We start from the raw sequence: 9657 nt of genomic DNA, 5'->3' as shown, positions 1-9657 counted from the left end.
TTTAGAAAGTGTCTTTTACATCTGCATGAGATCCTATTAGGAACATATGTAGCTTTGTTTTTGTAAGCAATCTATTTTGTGTGGAATAATAATAGCTGAAAGTTATAGAAAAAATTACCTTTATTATTTTATTTGATCTTTATAGCATCCCTATAAGGTAAATAATGATAGATAATTCCCATTTTACAAAAGGAATAATTGAGGGTCATCATGATTAAACAACTTGCCCACCTAATAATGAACAGAGATGGAATTTGAATTCAGTTCTTTGGATATAACATGTTGCCAGTCAGCCAATTTCTACAAAATACATTATACTTGTAGTAGAGAGATAATCTATCAATCTTCCTTTTCACTTCATTAACAGAGATTTTCCAGGTATTAGAAGAATTAGGCAAGCATAAAGCCTACAGGATATAAAGTCTGATTCTTCATTATGTTTCTAAGTTAAAATCAGAATTCTAAGGTTCTCTTCTGCTGTCAGAAACCCTCACTCTGTTCCTTGTAGTGCCGACAGGAGAAGGCAATAAATTCAGTCACACAAGGATTCCTATTAAATGATGAATTGTGATTCTATACCAGGCAGCACATCGCTGTAGGGAGAAGTTTAAGCTGAAGGAGTTCTGGTTGGACTGAGTGCACTGGAGGGGGCCTTAATGGCTGCATTGGCAATAAAAGATGAGATGAAATTCATTACCGTCTGTCTTTATTTTGCTAGCCTACTGATAAGTGATTGAACTCTGCAGAGAGCTCTTCCAATCATGTTTCACCTGCTTCATTCAGCCAAAAAGACTTGGGCATGCTGGGCAGATCAGATTCTCCCTAGTAATAGCTGCTTTCCCACTGGTTACCCTGGTATATTGGGAAGTTACCTTTCCCAGCTTGGTAGGACTTTGCAGGTGTCCTTTGATATGGTTTTGGCAAATAGATTTAAGTTTTCCTGTCTAGGCTCATAGCCAGGAGACATTCACAACCATTAGTAGGCACTGCTAATTTCTCACTGGAAGTGTGACAAGGCTCTTAAGATGAGAAACCGAGAGACCTTTTTTCCAAGCTTTTAATGTGAAAAAAAAAAACCACCTAGCTGCTTTCATTTATGGCAGAAATGTTTTCTCTCCCTCAAAGAAAGTGTCCTTGACATCATTCCTTATAGTAATTGTCATGGTTTCTGGTACTCATGTGGTCTGGCGCCTACATTTTCTGTAATAATATTAATATCATGATAGCATTTATATAGCATTTTAAGTTTTGCAAAGCATTTTAATATGTGAACTCATTTGATCTGTACAACAATCCTGTGAAATAGGTGCAATTATTATTCCCATTTTAAAGATGATGAAATTGAGACAGACATTCAACTAAGGCAGCATTTGAACTTAGTTCTTCATAATTTTAGATCTATCTAGCACTATATTCCCTGTGGCACTTAACTACCTTTCTTTCTTTCTTTTTTTCCTCCACAAAAGGTGGCCAAATTTGAGATTTTCTTTCTTTGCAAAAATAAACAGTACAAGAGTTTGTCAGCCTTTCTTACACTGAACTGGTGAACCATGAAGGACTTTTATTAACGTACTGCAAGAGCAGGTGTCCACGCTAGTAGGCACACGCTTGAGTACAACCTTTTATTTCCTGTCCTATAAAGCAAGCCCTCCCTTGTTTCCTCCATTGGCTGGGTACAACAAAGGTTACAGTCTATCTGAATCACCTAATTCCCCCACATGAACATTATTCTTCATCCTTGATTACATCTCAAAACATATTTCTTATTCTAATTTATGGCTTCCCTCCATTAGTTTTGTTTCCCCTTGTTCCACATCAGCCTAATCTTTAGATTCCATTTCTTAGGTTTCAATTTCATTTTTCTATTTCAATTTTCATTTCTCCACATTTCTCTAATTTAAATTTTGTAACTGTGAAAACTAAATCCTCATCTAATTCTAACAAAGAAAATGAGTGAGAGTTGATTATAGTGGGTCAAATAAAAGATTGGGAGAGCCTAAACTAGTGTTGATAGTAGGATGGACTAAGGAAGGAAAAGGTAAATGAGATATCATGGAAGCTATAACTAGCATAGAGTGACCAGGGTTTTGCCTTAGGTCACCAACATTTGGGGCACATTACTTATCCTCAGGGCACATCTAGGGGAAAAAATGCCTTTTCTCCTCGAGGTACTAAAATGAATGGGTATACTTCCTGCAACAGAGAACTAAGAAACATAGAAAACCTGTTTCAACTAAATTTTTCCCCAGATCCTAGAATGTGCATTTATAACTTTGGATATTACATATGAATTTTCAACAGGATTTATCAGCTTATTGGATATAGGGGATAGGGGAAGAGAAGGAGAGACAGAGAGAGAATCAGACAGAGAGAGAGAGACAGGGATAAAGTCAAAGCTACATCACAAGTTCTGAGAATAAATAGGAAAATTATGGTGCTGAAAATATGCTCCAAATCATTATTAATCAGATAAATGCAAATTAAGACAACTCTGAGATACCACTACACACCTGTCAGATTGGCTAGAATGACAGGGAAAGATAATGGGGAATATTGGAGGGGGAGTGGGAAAACAGGAACACTGATACGTTGTTGGTGGAATTGTGAACACATCCAGATATTCTGGAGAGCAATTTGGAACTATGCTCAAAAAGTTATCAAACTGTGCATACCCTTTGATCCAGCAGTGCTACTACTGGGCTTATACCCCAAAGAGATACTAAAGAAAGGAAAGGGACCTGTATGTGCCAAAATGTTTGTGGCAGCCCTGTTTGTAGTGGCTAGAAGCTGGAGAATGAATGAATGCCCATCAATTGGAGAATGGTTAAGTAAATTGTGATATATGAATGTTATGGAATATTATTGTTCTGTAAGGAATGACCAGCAGGATGAATACAGAGAGGACTGGCGAGACTTACATGAACTAATGCTAAGTGAAATGAGCAGAACCAGGAGATCATTATATATTTCAACAACGATACTGTATGAGGATGTATTCTGATGGAAGAGGATTTCTTCGACAAAGAGAAGATCTAACTCAGTTTCAATTGATCAAGGATGGACAGAAGCAGCTACACCCAAAGAAAGCTCACTGGGAAATGAGTGTAAACTGTTGGCATTTTTGTTTTTCTTCCCGGGTTATTTATACCTTCTGAATTCAATTCTCTCTGTGCAACAAGAGAACTGTTTGGTTCTGTACACATATATTGTATCTAGGATATACTGTAACCTATTTAACATGTATAGGACTGCTTGTCATCTGGGTGAGGGGGTGGAGGGAGGGAGGGGAAAAATCAGAACAGAAGTAAGGGCAAGGGATAATGGTGTTAAAAAATTACCCTGGCATGGGTTCTGTCAATAAAAAGTTATTTTAAAAAAGAAAGAAAGAAAATGATGGTGCCTTTTAGATAATAAAAAAGTCAGAGATAGGCGAGCTGTCTGTACTCTCAGCCATATGATGTGAGATGGCATTCTTGGTTCCAAATTTTGAAAGACATTGATATAATTTCTTAGTATGAGAGATGGCAGTAGTGGAAAGGACCACAGGTTTCAAGAACTGAGATCTTAACCTCTGACTTTCTGAGAGTGTCAAGAGTGCCCAAATGTCATAGTTCTGCCATGGGGAGTGTAAAATACACTAGGATTCATCTTTTCAGAAAGAGAAAATGCTCAACATGAATGAGGATATAGTGCTCATGCCCTGCCCCCATTAGAGGAAGAACACAGCAATTTGAACATAATCTGTGGGGAAAAAGACCTAGACTCTGACCCCTACTCCTTAATTTAGTTTAATTTTTTCTTACAGATTAAAAAAACAAACATGGAAATTATATAAAGAATAAAATTGTGTTGTATTTGACTGTGAACCTGTCATACATAAATTGCTCAAAAAAAAGTATTTATCAAATTTAACAAATAGGTTTCCCTACTAGTTTCTCCTTTTTGTTTTCTTCTATTTTAATAATGATGCTATTTTCTTTTCTTTATAATTATTTTTGCCTTTCTCATACCCTGCCCCTATCCCAATGGATAGCAACAAATTAATATATTTGTTTTCCACTGTTAGTATGTAATTTAGGTAAGGTAGATACGATGGGAAAGGATTTTTTTTTTTCTCTAGCACTGCCAATACATTTCCTTCTAGGAAGACTCTAACCCTTTAGGATAGAACTATAAAGTTGGATAAGTGGATAGGTTCTTGAGAGTAGAAGTGGGATTCCTTGAAATGATAGGGGAATGACTTTATAGTGATCCCAGAGGTATTTATCTCTTGAGGAATCCAAATGTGAGGGTAGTACCTTGAGGTTATATGATTGTATGGATCTGTGAAAGAGGGATTCAATAGAATATCAGGGGATTGCCCCATTAGCAACCCCAAACTCATTTCCTTGATTATGGGAATACAAACCACAGGATGGTGCTAGGAATCAGACCCTAGGGAAAAGTGAAATTCACCAGAGAGGAAAGATTGTTTTTAAGCTATTATGAATCCTTAATGCATTTTTTAAATTGTCCATAACCTCCTGGGAGGCCTTTGTATTTTAGGTGGTGGAGAATAAATCCCTTGGTTGATATGCATTGTTAACTTGAGTGCTTATAAGGGATTGAGGGATCCTTTTACCTGTATCTGTGGACACTGAGACATGAACTAGGTTCAAGAAATACTTTGAAATGTCACAGAATCAATGTTGTCAACAACATAAGCTAAAAAGTGATTGAGAAGCCTGCCAAAATTGAACTCACTTTGTGTAAATCCAGAGCTTGGGGCATTGAATATTGGAATAAGAGTTTAGATAAAAGCCCTGCCTGTGTATTAATAAGGTCTAGAGTATGATGCTACATTATATTATATCTAATACATGACAAAAGTAAGGTTGTACTGTTATCTGCTTTCTTATTCTGGTTTTCTCTAAAGTAACATTTAGATAGTTTAACACTATTTTAACTAGTTTATTAACTAGTTTAGATAGTTTGAACACTTCAAAATTCCTTTGTTTTCTTTGAAGAACTAACTGCTTATATAATTTGTAAGCTCCTATGATTCCATGAAATTGGTAGAAAACCAGCTTTGCTCCTAAAAACATCTGCTGAGATTAGCTTTTGTCTTTGATAACCATACTATTCTGAAATATTTTCTTTTTGATGAGTGTAGCAAATTTTTTTAGTTAATACACATTTGCACAGGACTTTCCAAAGTTAGATTCAATGATTGCCTTGGAACATCCTCATTCATTCTTTGGGTCCCATAATTAAGTGTAGCATTTCTCCTGTTTCAGAAAAGGGCAGATTTTATAGCAGCTCTTTTTGTGGTGGTAAAAAATTAGAAAGTAAGACGATGTCCTTCATTTGCGAAATGGCTGAACAAGTTGTGGTATATAAATGTAATGAAATATTATTGTGCTATAAGAAATGATGAGCAGGAAGATTTCAGAAAAACCTAGAAAAACTTATATGAACTGATGCTGAGCGAAGTAAGAAGAAGTAGGAGAATATTATACACAGTAATCACAACACTGTGTAATGATGAGCTATGATAAATTTAGCTCTTAGCAAAACAGTGATCCAAGACAATTCCAAAATACTTATGATGGAAAATGCCATCCATATGCAAAGAAAAAAGTATGAAGTCTGAATGGAGATCAAAGCATACTATTCTCACTTTTAAAAAAATTGCTTTTTGCTTGTTTTTCCCCTTTTGTTCAGATTCTTCTTTCACAACATAATATGAAAATATGTTTAACATGATTTTACATGTATAGCCTATATTGTATTGTTCACTGTCTTAGGGAGAAAAGAAAAGAAGAGAGAAAAATTTGCAACTCAAAATGTCACAAAAATAAAAGTTGAAAACTAGCTTTACATGTAATTGGAAAAGGATAAAATACTTTTAAGAACAAAAAATTTTTAAAAAGAAAAAATCTAATTTCACTTTATTTTATCAAAGATTTCCTTGGGATTATTACTGCCAAGTTTCCATAATTTTCTTGCTCAAAGAAGAGCAATTTATGTCTTAAGTTCTTCCCTCATTGACAATCTACCATCTACTTAAAAAAATTATATGTTCACATATGTATATATGCAAAAGGATGCTTATTAATGTGACTGGTGATAATCAATATTGCTCTTAAAATATTCCTCATCTGAGTTCAGATTCAGTCTCAGATATTTATTAGCTGTGTGACTCTGGGTAAGTTCCTCAACCTCTGTCTGCCTCAATTTCTTTATCTGTAAAATGAAGCTAATAATAGCACCTAACTCACAAGATTGTTTAAAGGATAAAATAATATTATATGTGTAAAAGCCTTTGCAAAACTTAAATCATTTTGCAAATGCTAGCATCATCATTATCACTATTATTAGAGTAATAGAAAAGAAAAAGAAGCATAGTGAAGGAAACATAGATTAAATTTATCTATTCAGATTTATTGTTGTTCAGTCATTTAGCCATGTCCAACTCTTCATGAACTCATTCGGATTTGTTTTGTTTTTTTCAACAAAGATACTAAAGTAGTTTGCCATTTATTTTTACAGCTTCTTTACAGATTTTGTTTTTACAGACAAGGAAACTGAAGCAAATAAAGTTTGTTGAGTTGTCCAGGATCACACAATTACCAAATGTCTAAGGTCAGATTAAACTCAGGAACATAATAAGCCTTTTTTTGACTCCAGGCCTATTCACTAACCAGCTAGCTGTCCATCTATTTAGAACAACATCATAAAAAAGTACAAATTCTGATATAGAATAATCACTTTTCCTCATTTCTATGGGATCTCTTAATTTAGGGACATGCATGCACATCTGGGAAAATTTCCTACAAAACATTAATCTTATCAAATGAGAAATATTTGTAAAAGTGTTTACACAATGCCTGGAACATATTAGATGGTATATTAGTGCTTATTCTCCTCCCTAACCTATACTATCTATAATGCTCAGGAGTGCATGAATCATGGATTAGAAAATTGAGAATAGAGATGACTCTTCCTTTACTACCTAAGTATTATCCAGTTTCCTGACCTAGCCATAGGAAGATCAGATGATAATCAAGGTACTTTATCAGAGAAAAGTTTTGGCAGGTAATTTTCCTTTCAAAACAAACTACCCAGCAAAATGTTTCCAATGGATATTATTGTTTTGTTGAAGCCAGTATGAGTATTGAGATTATTCTCATGTATTATGGTTCATTCAATTAAAACTCGTTTGCTATTGTATAGACCTACACTACACATCCTACGCAACAGTTGCTTTAGTCATATGCCAATTCTATCTGGCATTCTTAAGACTGCCTAACCCATAAGTTCACATCCTGGTCTTAGTCCTTATTTCTATGCTATTCAACATTTGAGACAGAGATCAAATTCATTGTGACAGAGCTAGGAGAAACAGCTAAAGTATTAGATGCCGGAATTAGGTTACCAAAAACTAGAATGATGGGTTTCAGCTAATGGCATGAAATTTAAAAGTAAAAATGTGGTCCTACCCTCAGGTTTAAGAATATCTCAACTAAATAATAACACAATTGAGAAAGGCAAGCTAGATAATAAGTGACATAAAAATAGTTCTTTTTCAATGGAAAATTCAAATGAACAAAGTTAAATGACAGGCCAAAAAAGCTAATACAATCTTAGATTACTTTAATAGAAACACAGACCAAAATGAGAGATATGGTAGTCCCATTGTACTTTCACTTGCTTAGACATCATCTAGGGTTCTGTGCTCATTCCTGGATATAAAATTTTAGGAAAGACAATTGACATACTAGAAATCTGTCTAGAAGAAGATCACTAGGAGAGTAAAGGGACATGAGAATTGGCTGAAAGAAGTTATTATGGTATGTTTGCAGAAGAAGTATTATGGTATGGTATGGCTTAACTTTTTAAATATTTGAAGGAATATATTATCAAACAGTGATTAGATGTGTATTACTTGGCCCTACTTTAGGGATTCTTAACTTAATTTTAATAGGTCTGTGAACTTGGAAGGGAAAAAAATTACATCATTATTTTCATTTAATATCTAACTGAAATTTAGCATTTCCTCTTATGAATGTAGATAATAAAACCTTATTCTGAGAAGAGGTCCATAGGTTTTAGCAGATTGCCTAAGGGTTCCAAGATATAAAAACAGTTAAGAACTACTCTAGAGGATAGAAATAGATGGAATTGATGAAAATTCCTGAAGAAAACAGAAACTTTAAGAAAAAAAAACTTTACAATTAAAACAATCTAGAAGGGGAACAGAATGCCCTAGAATACATTTTATTATTTATTGACATTTGTTTATTGACATTTTCTATCAGAAGATGAATAATCATTTGTTAGATACATTGTAGAGAGGATTAATTCCTCAAGACCAATTTCCTCTGAGACCCATTTCAATTCTGAGATTTACTGTATGCATCAATTTTCTTCACTCTGTTCCTATCTCTTCTTACTAGTCTCCCTAAACTGGAAAGACATGACTGGAGAACAAAAGCAGGAAGTAGATAGAAACTGAGAGGAGAGAGTCCATGCTTTCTGAGATTGTTTTCTTTTACATTAGCCTACTCTTTGCATATCTTATTCTTCTGGTTCTTTTCACTTTACTCCATCAGTTTGTATATATGTTTTCCTGTGTTTCTCTTAATCTTTTATTCATTATTTCTTAAGGAGCCAATAATATTCCATTATATTTATATTCCACAACTTGTTTAGCTATTCACTCCAACCAATTGGCTTTAATTTAGTTTCTGATTCTTTGTTACTATGTAGTTATACATTGTACGCTAAAATAAATATATACATATATTTCAACTTGCTCAAGTCAATCCTTATTTTGTTTGGGATGCAGTCTGTTCTTTTACATGGAGTAGCTGGAGTACCTTTGAAGGAGCAGTCCAAAGGACTTCTAAGGGATATTTTGGATATTTTGGGCTAGACTCTTAGAATCAATCGTAGGCAGCATTCCTCATGAATGACTTTTTTTTTGTCTGCTCCTCTCTAGCAGAAAATTTCAGTCCTAAACTTTTCTACTCATTAATGCAGTGTTTGAAAATTTAGCTTGCCTTTTCCTCTCATTTTTTAACCATACCAATTAGTCTGCAAAAATGTAGGTCTTATCCAAGTTGATTACAAATTACAAATTATAATTATATCAGACAAAATGGATAAACCTATTTCTGCAGTCACCTTGGAGTAGTAGGGTAAATTTCCCTAACTCCCATTCAGATTCATATGTTAAAAAAGCATATGACAGATATAAATTTGGTATTGTCACACATGTTCTTAATTCAACAAACATTTTTAAACTTTTGAATAATTTACAAAACTCTGTGAAGTTCTAAAATCCAGAATGCTTAAAACAAGAATGTCTTTCCTCCAAAATTTAATGAATATATTTAAACAAAAATAATTCTGAAGTTTATAACAATCAAATTGTTACTGTATATTTTTATGGTGTATAACTAAGTTATTAGTAAATAACAAACAAACAAAAAAAGTTTGCCCTATTATCTTTTGAACTAACTTGAAGTCTTTCTACCTCTGACTTTGTTTTCTTTCTTAAATATTATTGTAGTAGGGGCAGCTAGATGGCGCAGTGGATAGAGCACTAGCCCTAAAGTCAAGAAGACCTGAGTCTAAATCTGGCAGCAGATACTTAACACTTCCTGGCTGTGT

This window comes from Antechinus flavipes, chromosome 4 (genome assembly GCF_016432865.1).
Source record: "Antechinus flavipes isolate AdamAnt ecotype Samford, QLD, Australia chromosome 4, AdamAnt_v2, whole genome shotgun sequence".
Taxonomy (NCBI): domain Eukaryota; kingdom Metazoa; phylum Chordata; class Mammalia; order Dasyuromorphia; family Dasyuridae; genus Antechinus; species Antechinus flavipes.
Note: the sequence above shows the minus strand (reverse complement) of the source record.